Source organism: Equus quagga, chromosome 13 (assembly GCF_021613505.1).
Source record: "Equus quagga isolate Etosha38 chromosome 13, UCLA_HA_Equagga_1.0, whole genome shotgun sequence".
In the NCBI taxonomy this organism is placed as follows: Eukaryota; Metazoa; Chordata; class Mammalia; order Perissodactyla; family Equidae; genus Equus; species Equus quagga.
The window spans coordinates 47348491-47363662 of NC_060279.1; the positions used below are offsets into that span (position 1 = coordinate 47348491).

Sequence of the window (15172 nt, forward strand, 5' to 3'; positions counted from 1 at the left end):
AAGTTTTTCAAAGGAAATAAGGACTTTTGGTTGGCAGGGCAGTTGCTTTCACATCTGTTCTTTTAGGATTTTCTGCTGTTGCTCAACACACTGTGACCCTGGCTGCCCTTTTCCTTGTCCGAAGCCCTGTTGCCCAGGCCTGGCAGAGGCTGGGGCCCTGTGGGTCAGGGGAGCCAGCCTCCTGCCCTCTGGCAGGCTGTACCACCAACATGACGTAGGGTTGTTCTGGCATTGGAACTGGGATGAGCAGCAGCAATTTCGATTTCTACCCAGGAGGGCCAGTGGCTAAGGGGAGCTGAGTTTGGTAGCAAAGATGCTGTTTACTTAGCACGTGTTTATTTGGTGGGCCTTTGAGGCTCACCCCACGTCACCCCTTAGGCCTAGCACTGATTAGGAGTGAGAGGGTCCTAGTTCTGTCCTGTGGGTTGTAACCCATTGCATGACCTCGGTCAGCCCCTTCTCCTCTGAAAACCCAGTTTCCTGCCTGTTAAGTGAAGGGTGAGCCAGAGCATCTCCATATGTTCCCAGCCTGGGAAAGAAAGGGATTCCAGCACATCCCTGAGCCACAGCCGGGGAGAGATGAAGGCAGAGGGGCCGGAGGTGAGTCGACGCATCGGAATGCAACCACCCCAGTGTGAAAAGTCAGTCTGGGAGGAGGGTGAGTGATGGGACCACAAGGCATGCCTGCCTCAGCGAGCCTTTCTCCATGGGGATCTCACTTCAGCCTTCCTGGCTCAGAGCATGGAGGAGCTGGGGGCCAGGATGGGGGCGGCCAGCAGACCTGAAGCTGGTACTGAGCCAGCCTGCTCTGTCCTCGAAGCTGGGGTGAGTGCAGGGGCACTCAGTGCCGCTGCCCGCTCTGTGTGGGTTCTGTGTTTCTGCTGACTTCATATTGGGAGAAGCTGGGTGTGGATCAATTCGGCAGAGGTGTCGTGAGGGCCTCTTGAATGCCTGGTGTTGGGGAGAGGCGGGTCTGCTGAAGAGAAGAGGTGACCCTCGGTCACTCCGGAGCAGGCAGGGACGCTCCAGCAAGAGCCATTGGGTCCAGTCTTGAGTGGGGCTGAAGGATCCACTTCCAAGGTGGCTCGGTCACACGGATGGCAAGTTAGTGCTGGCCGTGGGCAGGAGGCCCCAGTTCCACTCCACAGGGGCCTTGCCGCAGGGCTGCGTGAGTGTCCTCACAACACGGTGGCTCGCTTCCTCTGACTGAGTGATCCAAGGGGGAGCACGGTGGAAGCCTCAGTGTCTTTCATGGCCTCACAAGTCATCCACTGTGATTTCTGCAATATTTTGTTGGTTACCCAGGTGGTGTGGGAGGGGGCAGTAAAGGGCAGGAACACCAGCAGGCAGGGGTTGTTGGAGGCCATCTTGGAGACTGATGACCACAGTGGGGAAGGTGGCCCCAGCAGCTCCCAGCTCGTGTCCTACCAGCCTAGTGGAATGAGAGCACCTTTTCCTCCCATACTTCTAACAAAATTCCTAGAATTGAATCTCATTGGACCACTTTGAGTCACAGGCCCGTTCTTCAGTGGACACTGATCACAAGGCCACCCCTGGAGGGCTGGTTCCCCACGCCAACAGGGAGCTGTTACCAGAGTGAAATGGATGCTACAGAAGGGGGATAACTCTATATCCTCTGTAGAGAGGCCTGTGGCACTGTGGCCCAGATGAGGGGATGGTGGGGTATTGGGGAAGGCTTCCTGGAAGAGGTGGCATTTATACTTGTCTTGGCAGGATGGGTAGCAATGGCAGAATGGCCATTCCAGGTGGTGGAGAGGCCTGAGCCAAGGTATGGAAGAGTGAGGCAGCTGGAGAGTGGGGTCGAGGGAGATTAGGATGGAAGGATGAGCAGGACCACGTGTGGGGGGTCAGGAGGAGGACCAGGACTTGACTCAGGAGGCACAGCAAAGCCACGGAAGGCCTTTGACCAGGCCAGGCATGCGGTAGAGCCAGGATCTGGGGTCTGGGACTGAGCACTGTCAGCCTGGCCTCCTGTGCCTACCGGTGTTAGCGGAGCCCTTCCTATGCGCTTTACATGCGCTTCTCACTTAACCCTCCCAGCCTCCCGAGGAGCTGGGGGATGTCGTCCTGACTTTACAGATGGGCTGCCTGAGCTGCCAAGGTCTCGTAACTTGGCCATGGTCACTCAATGGGGCCTCTGACTCCAGAGCTCTGAACCGTCTTTGTCCAGCTGGGACGAGGGCTGGGCTGGGGGAGCTGCCAGCCTGATTGCCCCGGCTCCTCCTGGGGCTCCTGGGGTGTGGTGAGCTGTGGCTGTGGCGTAGGTGGTCCTTTCTCTGCCCACACCCCCTCGCAGAAACCTGCCTGGAGTTGGAAACGCACTGCGTTGCTGTAGGGTTTCTTCCCAAGGGGCACGGGCTCGACATCTTGGCTTGTTGAACGGGGCCACGCTGTCTGCTCAGCCAGCACTCGCTGTGATTTGTCCCTGGCTAACTGACAACCCCGTCTGCCGGGTTTTTGCTGCAGCTTTATTCCTTCTCTCCTGCTGTCTCACTGCCTTGTCACCCTGCAGCCTATAGCTCCTGTGCACCAGTCAGGGGTTGGCCAGGCCCTCCTCTCGGCCTGGGGCACCTCGACTTGGGCCCCCTCCTCCAGGGAGGCCCCGGACCTCCCCCAGGTAGATGAGGTCTCTCTGCCCTGAGCTCCGGACCATGGTCTCACCTTCATGGATGCTGCTCCCGGGTCTCTGTGCCATGCCATCAGTGGGCGGGGCTTGGCCCGGGAGCTTTCTCGTGTCCCCAGCCCCTGAGAGGGGTGCTGCGCACAGGGGGGAGGCCGACTGTTCTGAGTGGGGCAGGAACGGGTCAGGGCCATGCTGTGTGCCTGGCACCCTGAGCGAGCAGAAACCAGTCTTCCCTGCCTCATGCTGAGGAGGCCTGAGCTGCCCTCCTTTGGGGGAGTTTGTGCAGCAGGTTTGGGAGCACTGAGCACCAAGGCGTGGTGATCTCAGTGAGGGCACCCTGCCGAGGAGGGCAGAGTGGGGTTTGGAGAAGCGTGTCCCTGCAGAAGCCCTTCCTTGCTCCCAGGAGGGTCGTGGCCTGAGTGGTTGACAGCAGACAGACTTGAGTTTGAATCCTAGCTCTGCCTTTTCTTAGCTGTGTGTGCTAGGGCAAGTGAGTGGCATGTGTGAGCCTCAGTTTCCTCTTCTATAGAAGGGTGGTAATAGAAGACCCTCCTTGTGGGGCTGATGGGGAGGTCCGTGAGGCCGTGTGACAGTGCACAGCGGTGTCGCACGCTGCTCACAGGTGCATTGGCTGTGTGCACAGGCCCTGCCTGCTGGGACTTGGCGGGCGGTGTGGGGTGCAGCGGGTCAGCGGGGAAGAGTCTGTCCACTGCCTCCTCGGAGGAAAGAGCTGGAAGGGAGGCCTGGGGAGGGCAGGAGCGTCTGCTGGGAATGTCAGGCTGTGTACCCCTCTTTGGTACCAAGCCGTTGGGTTCACTGTCAGGATAAAAGGTGGAAAATGGCCCCAGGACCCCATGTCAATGCTCAGAAGGGCTCCCTGAGGGCCAGAGGGCGTCTTCCCCCGCTTTCTCAGAAGGTCTCCACTCCCTGCTCCCCAGCCCTTCCTAGTCTGCTGCCTCAGCATGGAGCACCCCAGGGGCTCAGTGGGGAAACTGAGGCCTGGCAAAGCAGAAGGGAAGCTAGGGTTCGATGCCCAGCCTCCTGGGGCCAAGGGCTGCCAAGCTTCTCTGGGGGCTCAGGTTGTTTCAAATAGAAACTCCGAGCATGTGCCTTGCCCACTGGCCTGGCCGCAGCATGAGGGCAGCTGTGGAATAAAGAGTCCCTAGGTGAGGCTGGAGACCTTTGACCTCTCAGATCATCCCCTCTCAAAGATGGACGAGGCCACTTCACTGTGTGGGTGGGAAAACTGAGGCCGAGGGGCTGTGTGTGTGACTGTGAGTGTGAGAGGCCCAGCCAGGATGAGGCTCCGCGCCAGGCCGCTCTTGCCTCTAATTCCTCATTAAGGATGCATTTACGCCCTACATCCAGCAGTTGTTTGGGGCTTGTAATGGAGATTTTTGGTGCTTGTTTCATTTTTACTTTTCAAAAATTGTTCCAGTTTAAAGCTTCCAATTTCCATGAGGTCACTGGAGCCAGGAGCCTGGCCTGAGCTCCCCCCCCTTTGAGGGCTGTGCTGCAGCTCGGAGAGCGGCCCCTGCACCCCGAGTGGCGCAGGGCTGAGGGCTCACCACTGGCCTTTCTGCTGCCGCCGGAGAAGGAAGTGTGGGTCCCAGATGTGACTCATTCTCATTAGGTAGCTGTGGAAGGAGCCTTCCCGTGTGTGAGCCTTGACGTGGGCTGAGGAGGGGACGGCGAGGGCCAGGCGACCTCCAAGCCAGCTCCGACCCTGGCCTGGCTGCCGAGGGACCCTGGAGGAGAGCCAGGTAAAGCAGGGTGTGGGATGTGGTGCTATCTGTCCTGGTGGCCTGGGCCTGAGGGGCCGCTGGGAAGAACCCCCAGGCTGGCCTGGCCTGGGAGTGGATGGATGGGGTCTGGCGAGGTTCTCGGAGCATCCTGGGCAGACAGCCGGGTGGGGCAGCCCCTGGACGGGGGACCAGGGACAGCTTGCCGGCGGCATTTCCCAGCCTGACAAGAGGTGCTGTGGTTACTGTGCTGCTGTTCATCTGGCTTGTTCCACCTGGAATTCTGTGAACCACAGCCTCAAATGTCCACCTTTGTTTTTAAGAATGTAATTTTACAAGTACACTTTAGTTTTCTCAGTGAAAGTAAAAATTAACAAGGGAAGGGCAATTGAACTTATTTTGTTAGAGTAAAACAATGAACAAACAAAAAAACCAAACTCTGAGAGTGATAGGGAAGAGAGAGAGAGAGTCAAGACGATTCAAGAAAAGGGAATAGGCACCCTTCCCTCTGACCCCCCAACCCACGGCCCGGGCACCAGTGTGGGGCATCGGGAGCAGGTCCTTCTGGATCTTTCTGCACACTCATCCAAACACACGTACATGGACACAGGGCAAAGCAGGTGCCTCTTTTCCACGTCGCCACGTGAGGTTCAGGACAGCTGGCACTGGGGGCTCCCTCCCTGGCCAGCTCTTGGGGCGACGAGGAGCGGGGACAAGGAAAGCAGAGGGCAGGGCTGGGCCTCTGAGTGACAGGGTCTCTGGCCCCAAGGCCTGCCCGGCAGCCGGAGCCCGGCCTGGCTCTGCCTGGAGTGGCCATGTGACATGACTGTCACTAGCTCTCTGGGCTGCAGACGTGCAGGTGGGCGGTGCGAGGGGTAAGGAGACCAGCACTTCTCAGCGTGTGGCCTGCTCCCCTGGGGCCCTCAGATGGTTTTAGCCTGCATGTGGATGAACTTGTCTGAAGTTGTTACATACTGATTTTAATATGTTTTACAAAAAAAAAATCTGAGCGGGACCTTGAGTCTGTGATTGGTGAATGTATTGTTGCCTTGGACAAGGCTGGAGAAGAAGTGGGGCGCGGAGACCGGCCGGCAGGAAGGGCCTTCCCGGCTCCCCCGAGGCCGGGCTCCCGGTGGGCGGGCGGGCGGACGCCAGGCTCTCGGCCCTCAGAAGGGAAGGTGTGAACTTTGTGGAGGACGAGTCTCCTGTGGTCTTTTATTGAAAAGAAGTGGCTGTTCCTGGCGGCCATTTTGGGGGCTGGCGTGGGAGTGGGTCTGGGGAGAGCGTGTCTTCCTGCGGCCCTGTGGGCCTGAGGGCTGGAGCAGCGAGGGGCTGGGCTGTGAGTGCCAGGGTGGGGCACGGGCAGGGCCTCCAGACAGGCCAAAGGCGCTTTTCAAGGGGAGACGAAGGTCTGACTTGATGTCGCTTTGGGGATGCGCACCCCCCTTTACAGTTTGTAACTGTTTGTTTGAACCACTCGCTGCCTCTCCCACTGCCCTGTGTGGTAGGTGTCATCCATCCCCCGTTTACAGAGGAGAACGGAGAGGCCCAGCGGGGCACTGCCTCATCCTGGGTCTCCCAGCGAGTTGGTCCCCAGGGGCTCCTGCGCGCCCTCCCTGTCCTGGAGAGCTGCCTGGCCTGAGGCCTGGAGCGGGAGTGGACACTGTGCCTTGTCTTTGGAGAGGTTGAGTGGGGCAGAGCTGAACAGGGGTTCTGGGTGGCTTTGGGGGGTTGGGAGTGGCCCTCCCTGGAGGAGAGCAATCAGGTTCCTCTGAGGGAGCCCGTGGGCCTCGCCTGACCCCTTGTCTGAATGGCGGCCGGGCGCTGGGGCTGACTCTGCGCTCTTGCCCTGGGGCCGTGTGTTCTTGGACTTGTGCTTGAGTCCTGCCTCAGCTGGGATGTGGACGGTCTGGCCCTTTGGGTTTTCCATGTCTTGCCATCCCACCATTACCAGGGATCATCCAGAGGTGACTGGTGGCCCATTCCTCAATGCCATCCCGCTCCTGCCTCCTCTTGTCCTGGAGGGAGCGGGCCTGGGGCACATTCACGCTGAGCTGATGGCAGCTTTCTGTCTCCCGTGCCCAGGTGGAGAGTGGTGCTTGAGCTGGCTGGAAGGTCCTGGGGCCTGCGAGGAAGCAGGCCGAGTGGGCCACATTGCTCGCCGGAATCGGGTGGCGATTCCAGCCCTTCTTGGGGTTGGGTCTCAGGGTGGGAGGGAAGTGCTGGTGGTGGACCTTCTGGATGTTCACTGTGTTTGCAAAGACCTACGTAGCCAAGAGCTGGGAGTTGCTTTGGCTCTGTGAATGAGGCCACCACATCTGAACACCAGCCCGAGAATCAGGGCCTTCTGGAGGTCGTTGGGTCCAGCCCCCTGCCTCCAGGCAGAGCCGGCTGACGCTCTGGTGATGGCCGGGTCCAGCCCCGCTCTGCCTCCCTGCAGCAGCGTGTGTGTGTTGGGGGCAAGGATTGAGTCAGTTTCTTGCATCTGTAAAATGGGTTGCTCATGGTACCGAATATGTCAGGTGGTCACGGGATTAAAGGAGGGGACACAGAGCAACACTACAGGCTTAAATGAGGCACAGACTGTGCTTGGCATGGGGGAGACGCTGCCCAAGTGGAGGTGTTTGTCATTTTCACTGTCATGGAGTTGTGTCGGGCTCTCCTCTGCCCCCACCTGCCTTGAGTGGGAGGGTGGACATCCCCGGGTGGTGGGAACCTGGGAGGTGAGGCTGGGCAGGGCGGGCGAGGGGTAGCCCTTGGGCTAATTGCTCTCTGTTCCTTGGTTTCCTCATCTGTAACGTGGCAGTATGCAGTTTGCTGGGAGAGTTAAACGTGTGAAAAACGTTCTCCAGATGTCCGAGACCAGCAGGCTCAGGCGGCAAGGTCCCCACAGTGGCCGGAGTCCTCCAGCCTGTGTATGGGGGTCCCGCTGGCCCTCCAGCTCTGCCCCACCATTCCCAGCCCAGCCTGCCCATGCCTCCTCCCACCCCCACCCCCAAGGAGGGTGGCAGGGTGCCCACCCCACAGCCGTAGGCATCTGGCTCGACCTGCCGCTGCCCACGGGTTTCACAACCAGCCACGTCATGGCTGGGGCATTGCCCAATCCTGGGTGCAGACCTGCTGGGCCGAAGCACCTTCACCCCTGCCTTCCACTTCTCCCCACACCCCCAGCCCCACCTGAAGCCTTTGCAGGAGGGATGGGGTGTCAGCGGGGGGGTGGGGGGAGCCTTGGGGCAGAGGTGGGCTCAGCTCCTCTTTGGTGGCGCTTCTCCCTGGGACACCGGGGGTCATTTCTCCTGTGGTCTGCTGATTTCTGGCAGGTCTATTTCGCGGGTGTTCTCAGAGCACCCACCAAGTGCTGTGCTGGGGAGACAGACTTGAGCTCCCTGGTGTCAGGACGGGGGCGGGGGGCGTGGCTGAGCTTGGGACTGAAAAGAGGCCCCTGGGGGTCCTGGGTCCTCTAACACACACGTCCATTGGTTTCTCCTGTCTGGTGTCATGTTGGAACCCCTTCTCCTGCTTCTTTGGCCCGCTGGTCCTGGCCCCCCGTCCGCTCCTGTCCTGCCTCTGCAGCCTCTCGTGCCCTCTTGGCTGGCCTGCCGATGTGGGCAGCGGACTGGCTCACCCGTCTCCTACCCTTCACCTGCGTAGACCCCCTGCTTAGACAGCTTCCCCACCTCGGCCCCCTTACTTGTGTCACCCAGTGAGGGCTTCCCGTTCAGGCATCCTCAAGCTTGGGAGAAGAGGGGTCAAGTGTGTCTGCTTCCGAGTCATCCACTTGGCAGCCTCCCGGCCCCCTTGTCTCCATATGGAGTCCCCCTCCCTGGTGCTGGTGCTGGGGGACACCTCCTCTCTCCATCCTCCCCGTTATGCCTCAGTCTACCCCCTCCCTGTTGACCACTGGGAAGAATTACCCTGCGACTGTGCCTGAGGGAAAAGAAGCAACTTGAGGTCTTTGTTGCGGGTACCCCAGTTCTCAGCCCTGTGCCTGGCTCCCAAGACCCACCTCCTCTCTCTTCCTCCTGGGCCCGGCTGGAGGTGACCCAGGGAGGGGCTCATGCCCATTTAGGGGTGGCAGCATGGCAGGCCTGGATTTTGGGGAGCATGATGCCCCCAAGGGGTACATGCAGTAGGTGGTGCCGCCACCCACCTCTTGAGACCCGGAGTACTCTGCTGGGGCCTCTTTGTCTTCCAGGATCCAAGCCCTTCTCACCCCGTCGGGGGCCTTTCCTGCCCTTTGGAAGTGGCTCGGTCTCACTGCTTCAGGTGCAGCTGACTTGGGTTGATGGTTCCTGGTGTCACTGAGCAGGGAGAGGCCCGGGATCCTGGGGCGCAGCCACTCTCTGCACAGATGGGGAAACTGAGGCCCACAAGGCTCCATGGCCTCAGGGCCAATGTGAGTTTTCCTGGTCCCAGCCGTGTTGGAGGCGCATTTCCTCTGGCTTCACTCAGTGGGGCCATGTGGATTTGGGGCCAGTCATCCCCTCTTCCTGGCCTTGGTCTCCCCATCTCTGCAGTAGGCAGGCTGATGCCACCTCCCTGCTAGTGTGGGTCGGGGACCTCCTAGTCTGCCCCTTGGGGCTCCCGGGCCTCCCACCCCCATCTCCCTCAGGCTCCAGCCGGCTGGGGAGGAGGAACCCTTTGCAGACGGCTAGAGGCCCTCTTGAGTGGGAGACCCACGCAATGGGGAAGCATCTTCTTCTGAAACAGCCAGACTCCCTGGGGCCACTGCTCAGCTCCCCTGGGGAGGGGGGCCTGGGACAGAGGCCAGCACTTCTGTATCCCTTTGTCAGGCTCCGCTTTCTGGGCCAGGAAGCAAGGGAAGAGAAGAGCTGCCTTCTGGGGACTGACAGGAAGTCAGACTGGGACCCTGGGACTTGAAGTGTGTCCCCCAGTGCCTGTTGAAGTCAGAGTTTCTCAGGCTGCCCATTCCTCCTGTTTGGAGCCAGCTGGGGTGTTCCCAGGTGATGGCACTCTCTGAGTGCCAGCCTCTGTGTGAAGCCCCTGAGTATTGGGTACCATTACCAGCTCACTCTTAAGGTCAGGAAACAGAGGCCCAGAGAGGTTAACTAATATGTCCCGGGTCACACACCTCCTCTGATGTGGAGCTGGGGTTCACACCTGTTTGGTCTCAGAGCCTGTATCCTCAACCACTAAGCTTTCCTGCCTTTCCGACTGCCCGGCCTGAGGCTGCACCCCTGCCTACCCTGGCATTTCTTTTCGTCACATAGCTCATTTATCATACGTCTCTCCTCTACCCCCACCATGAGCTCTACAGGGCCCCCACGTCCGCCTTGCTTGCTGTGGTCTGCACACCTTGCCCGGGGCATGGCGTGGGCAGGAGCTGGGGGGCACTTGTTGGATGGAGTGTGGGGGCCCCAGGCTGGGGCCCGCTTTCCTGTGGTAGAAACCACACAGCAAGATCAGCCCTTTCCAGGGGTGAAGTTTCCGTATTTATGAGGAGTTGTTGTAGCCGTGTGGTCATTTCAGTGCCAGAAGAGGCCAGGGAGCCGGGTATGTTTCCATCCCCGTCGCTCAGGCGAGCAACCGAGTCCTGAGGCAGGTGACCCCCAGAGCTCATGTGGATGGAACAAGGGACACCAGGCTTGGGGCCCAGCCCCTGACTGACAATTCAGTGTGAGCTGACTCAGTCCATGGAGTTTGGGGTTTGCATGTCCCTCATTTGCAGGCACCATTGGGTCCTGGAAGCTGGGCAGTATATGGCCAGATATGGCCTTGGGGGAGGTGTCAGTAGCCCGGCGGTGGCAGGCCGGGTGCCCTGTGGAGCAGTGGGAAGCGCAGGCTCCAGGAACCCGAGGCAGGTGCGTGTCCAGATGAGGAGGAGACGGGCAGTCCTCCTGGAGGAGGTGGCCGCAGAGCCTGGCTCTGCAGGCGGGCAGGAGTTGGCCAGGCAGGGGGGGCGGGGGTGGAGAGGGAGGCAGTGCCTTGAGGCTGCCAGAGCCCGGAGGTGAAAGGGTGGGGCTTGTTTGGGGAACCGACAGACGTCAAATCACGCAGCACGAAGCAGGCCTCGCGGAGCCCCAGAGAAGTGCTTTGGCCAGAGGGTGAGCAGGATTGGGCTTGGTGTGCCTGGAGTGGCGGACATGTGCGGGGAGGCTTGGTGGACCTCCCTGAGGGGAGGCTTGGGCCTGGGGCATGTGGCCGCTGTAGACTGGGACCCATCACAGTGGCTTCCTGTGCCCATCTGGGGCCTGGCTCCGGAAGGCCAGAGTCGGGCAGGAGGGCATACGTGCGCGGCTCGGGGCTTGGCCCAGATGGCGGGGAGGCTGAGCCCCTGTGTGGGTGCAGCTCCGGAAGTGGGGCTGGGGGTGGCTGGGCGGTGGGCGGGCTGCTTCCCCTGCAGAAGGCTCTTCCGGGCCGCTGGCCTTCCCCAGGCGGCTGTGCCTCCGTCCCGGCCTGCTCCGGCTCTCAGAAGCCTTGGGCTGTGGGGCTCGGCACCCTGGGTTCCAGTGGGCGCTCTAGCTGCTGGCACTGTGGGAGCCGGACGGGGGGCCTTGCTGGGCTCTGTGCACGGCTGGGGGAGGCTGGCCCCAGGTGGCCCGCTGAGCTCTGGGTGGCGGTGCCTGTCCCTGCACCTCTGTGCCTGGCTTCTCTGCTGATATGAGTGGGATGGGACCTTGCAGACCCTGGAGGCCTTGCCTGCCCTGGGGGCATCGGGCCTAACAAGCGTGAGAAGCAGAGCTGGACTGGACCGTAGGTCTCCTGACATGCAGCCCAGGGCTCTGTCCCCTGCCTGGGGCAGGTGGGCCACTTCCCTGCCTGGCACAAGAGAGGCAGGAGTGCCACACGAGGGGCCTTTCCTGGCTGGTATTTAAAGCTGTTTCTGGCTGCCTCCTCCCCAGGGCAGATTGCTTCCACTGAAAACTGCCTGGGGGCAGGGGCTGTTGGGGGCTCTCCCCGTTCTTCCCCTCACCCCCACCCCAGAGGTCCAGCTCAGGGTGGCCCCTGGCCCACAAGAGGTACAGGGGCCGGGCCACCTGTGAGCCCATCCAGCCCAAGCCAGGGTCAGGTGGACGTGGGGAGCAGGGCCCCAGCCTGGGGGGGGTCCCTGGACTGTCAGGAAAGGGGACGACAGTGTCCTCTCTGGGCCACAACTGCCCAGGGAGGCTGCTTCAGGGAGGAGCTCCAAGCTGGGTCTTGGGGCCTCCAGAGTCAGCGTTTCCCGAAGGGAGTCCGTCAGAGATTAGTGCAGAGGGAGTCCCGTGACCGCCGAGACGGGCCGTGTTGAGCTGTTTGGTTCAGCAGGCTCGTCTCCTGCAGGACTTCTCAGAGCCTCTGACTTGGTAATGTGCGGGGGAATTCGGCAGAGGAGGGCGACCTGGCACTGCCTGTGACCAGAACCTGGTGTTGGGGGGGTGCTGTGTGTGTCTCTGCTCGCAGGCCCTGTGGGCAGAGCACGCCTCAGGAAGTGCAGGCCGAGGGTTAAGAGTGGGCCTGGGCCGCCGAGCAGGGTGGGTTTGGGTTCGAGTCCCAGCTCTAATGCTTTCCAGCCAGGGGCCTTTGGACAAGTGGGTTAGGATCCCAGAGTGGGTTCCCTGGTGGAAGTAGAGTGGGAGCGACCCCAGCCCCAGGAGGGTCAGGATGGGGGGCCTGCCCCGGCCCTTTCCCAGCGGGTCTCCCTGCGGTGGAGGTCCTCAGAGGAGGGAGGCCGGAGGCTGATGGAGGGTGGGGATGCTGGCCTGGCTGGCTCTCTGCCCTCTTTATGTGCCCACCTGGGTTTAGAGGTTGCAGAGCATGTCCTGCAGGCTGGGTCTTATGCTTTCTCTCCCGTCAGCAGCCCCAGGGGGCCTGGGGTGAGGACCCGATGCTGCCTGGGACCTCTCTCTGCCTCGGGCCAGCCTCCCCGCCTCCCCCTGACCCAGTGGACAGCTGCCCCTCTGGCCCACTAGGCACCGCCTGGGACGTCAGCCTGTGTTGCTGCCCCTGGCCCCAGAAGGCAGTCCTGAGGTGCTCGTTGCTGTTGTAGCCACCCCAGAGGCCAGGCCACTCGCAGAGCAGCCTGGGCCCCGGCTCATGACGGGCTGCCAAGGAGGGTAAGGGTTGGGTTCGGGCCCTCCCCCAGCCTTGCGGCCCGCGGGCCAGCTCCAGACACTTGTTATCTCGAACTGGGCACTTCGTGCCAGGTGCAGCCTCCACACTCTGCCCGTCTAACCCCCGCTGAGTCCTCTCAAAGCCCTGTGTGGTCAGAAGATTGTTCTCCCTTTTTTCAAATGAGGAAACTGAGGCACAGAGAGGGTAAGTAACTTTCTCAAGGTTGTGCAACTTAGACGTGATGGACCTGGGGTTTGTTTTTTCTTTTCTTTTTTACAGGCTCTGTTCATTTTTTGTGTGTTCACATATGTAGTTTCATATGTACACACATGTACCCGCCCCAATACGCATGCCAGGAGCATCTCTCTCCATGTTAGTATATTCAACGTGTAGCGTTGCTTCACTTATCAACGACTTTGTGTTGCCCTCTGAGTTTTTCTATTAGGGTCTTTATTTTTTAGTTTATTTATTTTTTTTTAAAGATTTTATTTTTTCCTTTTTCTCCCCAAAGCCCCCGGTACGTAGTTGTATATTTTTTGTTGTGGGTCCTTCTAGTTGTGGCATATGGGACGCTGCCTCAGCGTGGTCTGATGAGCAGTGCCATGTCCGCGCCCAGGATTCGAACCAACGAGACACTGGGCCGCCAGCAGCGGAGCGCGCGAACTTAACCACTCGGCCACGGGGCCAACCCCCTTTTTAGTTTATTTTTAAAACCACTTTACTGAAGTATGAGTGACATACAAAAACTGCATATTTAGTGCATACATCCTGATAAAAGTATACACTGGTGGAACCCTCCGCACAGTCTCTGCCATAGCCCAACCCTCATCTCCAAAAATTTCCTCTTACCCTCTTTATTCTTACTATTTTTGTGATAAGAACACACGAAATCTGCTCTCTTAGAACATTTTTGGGTATACAATATAGTGTTTTACCTGTAGGCACTATGTATACAGTAGATCTTGTTTTTTCTATTAAAAAGTTTTAAAAAAATTGCACAAGCTACATTCTGACAATAGAAATAGAAACTGAAAATGAGAAAGAAGATTCGTTACTCTGTCAAAGCAAGAGTTTTGGTTGTTCTGTGTCCTGGTTCAGTCATTATCTATCTCAGGCATTAGTGTTACTTCGTGGACTTTTCACAGGATACCCTGGGATGGCACATTTCAAGCTGGCGCACCCTTTTTGACAGCTGTATAGTATTCCAGCTTCTCCTGAGAGACGGATTGGTCTCAGTTGTTTACTGTTACAAGTAAAGCGGCAGTGAATGATGTTGTACATATGTCATTTCACACATGTGAGAATGTTTGTGGGATAAATTACTTGAAGAGGATCTGCTGGGTCAAAAGGTGTGTGTGTACGTTAGTGACTTTGTTAGATGTGCCTCAATTGTGCCCCCCGGGGTTTGTGCCAGGGGTGGGTAGGAGTGCTGTCCCCCGCCAGCCTGGCCAGCACCGATTTATGACATGCTATGATGTTTCCCAATCAGATAGGTAAAAAAGGTTTTCCATGTATTTGCAGTTCACATTTCTCTTTACGGGTGAGGCTGGCTTCTTTCCAGATGGTTAAGAGCCGTTTGTATTGCCTTCTGAGAGCTTGCTGTTCATACTCTTCTCCCCTCTTTCTCTTGGGTTGTTAGTGTTTTGCTGGGAGCTCTTTACATAGGAGGGAGACCAGCTCCTCGTGAGGAGAGCTGCAGATGTTTCCCTGCTCTCCTCATTCATCTTTCGCTTTTGCTTCCTGATCGTTTTCAGTCTGTAGGAACACAGACTTCCAGGTAACTTACTTTATCAGTCTCTTCAGTGTGGGTTTTAGGTATTGTGTCAGGTTGGGAAGGACTGCCCACCATGGCAGTGGATGAGGATTCGGTCATGGTTTCTTGCTCTCTGGAGACCATCCTGGGGTAAGGTGTGCATCCAATTTGCTCACTCCGCTCCAGTCTATGCTGCCTGTTTAATCAGGCGACTAGCAGCGCAAGAGTTAAGACTCGAACTCATGTCCTTCTTGCCCCTCCAGGACACTGTTACTCCGGGGTCCATCTGTCTGCAGGTCTGTGAAGTGGATCTCTCCTCCCACCTCCTGACCCCATTCATGCCTCCTTGCTGTCACCATTGGACCCGCTGTCTGGGTGGGGCCCTGGGGAAAGCATGAAGCCACTGTCCTGCCATCCTGGGCAGAACTAGCACCACGTGAGGTCCCCAAAGGCCAGCTTGGCTTCCCTTTTCTACTCTTCCTTATCTCGGGGAACAGGATCAGAAATTTGTCGAACGTGGGCGTGAAAAGTGCTTCCATTCTAAAGGGCGAACCTCACGAGGGTGGCGGTTAAACTAATGGAGTTTCAAGCAAGAGTGGGGGAAAGCACTGCTCTGCTTTGCAAAGGGGAGCCTGATGGATCAGTTAGTCACTTAATAAGCACTGTGGCCTGAGCACCGCTGTGTGTAAGCCCTTGCAGACGCTGGGGGGAGGGGACCCTGAGGTGTCTGCCTTCTGGAAGCCTGTGCCCAGAGCAGAGTTTCCTCTTGGCCCCAGCCTGGTGCCCGGCACACGGAAGGTGCTGGTGTGCGTCTGTTGAAGGAATGAGTGCCTGAGTGGGTGGGCGAACGCTTCCCAGGGGATCACTCACCACCACGGGAGAGCAAATGGCATTTATCATCCTGGCAGCTGGAGCCTTGGGGGTGAGGGGTGAACAGGGTATTTGCGCATTAAAGGAGAGACTGACTATGGAAACCCCGAG

General features: G+C 58.9%; 1 protein-coding gene across 4 annotated transcripts in view; it reads left to right on the plus strand.

The window, feature by feature from the left end:
• Positions 1–543: 543 nt before the first annotated feature.
• Positions 544–15172, plus strand: part of ADCY7 (adenylate cyclase 7) — a 48179-nt gene continuing 33550 nt past the window's right edge. Inside the window, exon 1 of one of the 4 annotated variants that reach the window (XM_046682598.1) lies at positions 544–600. The gene's annotated coding sequence lies outside the window, so the exon portion shown is untranslated. Of the gene's footprint in view, positions 601–4384; positions 4408–10407; positions 10452–15172 lie in introns of those variants that run through there. The other 3 variants (XM_046682595.1, XM_046682597.1, XM_046682596.1) reach the window with 3 other exon arrangements.